Raw genomic sequence first — 2,144 nt, 5'->3', positions numbered from 1 at the left:
GGTATCAGCCAAACGGAAGGAAGACGCTCCAGGCTACTGTGTTGCGACAGGGAGCCAGCTGGCCGTGCGGGTCTGACTGATGCATCTCCTCACCCTCCAATCTGCTGTGCCCCCTCCGGAGAGGAAGGCTGCCTTGCACTCTCTGCTTGGGGATGACACTGAGCCAGTGCTGCTGATGAGTGACATCAGCTCTCCTGGGCTGTGCAAGACCCACACGGCCTCAGCTGGTGTGAGAGTCCAAAGCAAGATGGCACTGTTCCATCAAGAGCAAGAACAGTTTCCTCCTCCTCATACCTGCCACCCATCTCCTGCCCACCCTCCTTCCGTCCACGTCCCCGCTCGGGCCTAACGCACCCAAAGCCCCAGAAGCAACAACAAAGGAAGACAGGAAGGAAAAAAGGTTATGTGTGTGCGCATGTGACTCACATCTATCTTGGGCTGGCTTCCTCCAATCCTGACACACACAGATATTATATTGAGTCCTATTAGCAGGTTGATAAACACTGACATTGAACAATTGTAAAACGTCATTGGCTTCTTTGGTGGCCTATAGCTATATATATTATCATATATTCTAAATGTTCATGGAATGCACTTTATGCTTACTTTGCCATCTTTTAAGTAAATACTCTAAGACAATTCATTAAATTTGGAAAGAATAAAAAAAAGACTCTCTTGGAAATATGATGCTTTCAAATTAAAAAAAAAAAAAAAAAAGGTGCTACAGCTGAAAGTCTGTTGGAAGCAAGTACCTGGCACTAACTTTGACTCTGCTGCTGCAGCACCAGGAGCAGCGACAAGCACATCACTAGACCCTGATGGGAGGGCAACCCGTTCAACGGGAAGCGATGCTTCAGGCTCGCTCTTCCTATCTGACCACTTCTCTGGCTCTCTTTCCCAGGTGCTCACCTGACACCACTCCCCCACATTCATCCCAGACTGAGTAATGGATTTGAAAAGGAAACCTCAGAGGACAGAGCATGGCAAAGGCAGAGGGACAGGGGGAGTTCCAAGGGACACACTGGCTGTCCTGCCAGGCATCTTGAGTTCTTATGTTTCATTTCACCAGACTGAGGTTATACCAGCTGCCTAGCAGATCCTCAGACGTAGCTATTATGCATCAATGGCCCGGGAATCTTTCTGGTGTCTCTGCCATCCCTCAACCCCCCATTAAGCACCCTTTACCCCACGCCATCCCATTACTGTGAACCTTCCACTCTTTGCTGGAGGCACGGGCTCTCCCTGGAGTCATTTATGAGTGCATGCAGCACACCCAGCAAAAAACACCGCCAACCATTTGTCGGTATGACCATCCTTATTTTAATTCCAACAATGAGAAGATGGAAGGTTAGAGTTTGCTGGGGGTTGGTTTCTAACCAGCAAGAAGCAGAGCTCTGATTAGAACCCAGAGCCATTTGATTCCAAGGGCCCCGCAATGTGTGTGACCTCTACCTCACATTGTATTAAGAGGGTAAGTTAGACCCAGCGAGGCTGCTAGAGGCAGGAGGAACACCGAGGCCAGCTCGGACCAGTGCAGGAGCTGACGGGGTGATCCGGGTCCCAGAGCCTGTCTGCCGGAGTGGGGAGCACGCCGATCCCTCCGTGGGCCTTCGGAGCAGCTCTCCTCCTTCCCTCAGAACTGAGCTCTTTTGCTTTGAAAAGCCCCAAGACCTAAATCTCTTGAGCCTTGATCTGCTTCACTCCCCACCCCCACCTCAGCTACCCAGTTGACATGTCCTGTAGCTGGTTTCTAACTTCAGATAGACCCAAATCCCTTTTCATCATCCCGCCAGTTACCAAGGTTTCTGTGCTGGTTACAGAGCACCGATGGTCTCCAGGGGGAGACAGAGAGTCGTCTCTTGTTTGCAGGTAACTAATGAGTCACTGAATATATTTATATACCACGACTTCAGCAGGATTTGAATCCAGATAACCAGTGCAGCTATAGCTGGTTCCCAGGGAGGGTGGGGTGATTCATCACTCTCTTAAGAGAAGACTGGCCTCATTTCCTCCTCCAGCTTGAGGGGAAATGATCCCTCCCCTCGGTGGCCTCAGATCTCCAAGAGGAAGGGGCCTGGCCCCGTCTGGCCTTGTCTACCAAGCCTGGTTAACCGGAGGCTAGCCTGAACCATGCTCTGCTCTCT

This window comes from Saccopteryx bilineata, chromosome 2, assembly GCF_036850765.1.
Source record: "Saccopteryx bilineata isolate mSacBil1 chromosome 2, mSacBil1_pri_phased_curated, whole genome shotgun sequence".
NCBI classification, from domain to species: Eukaryota; Metazoa; Chordata; class Mammalia; order Chiroptera; family Emballonuridae; genus Saccopteryx; species Saccopteryx bilineata.
This window is presented reverse-complemented; position numbering follows the sequence as displayed.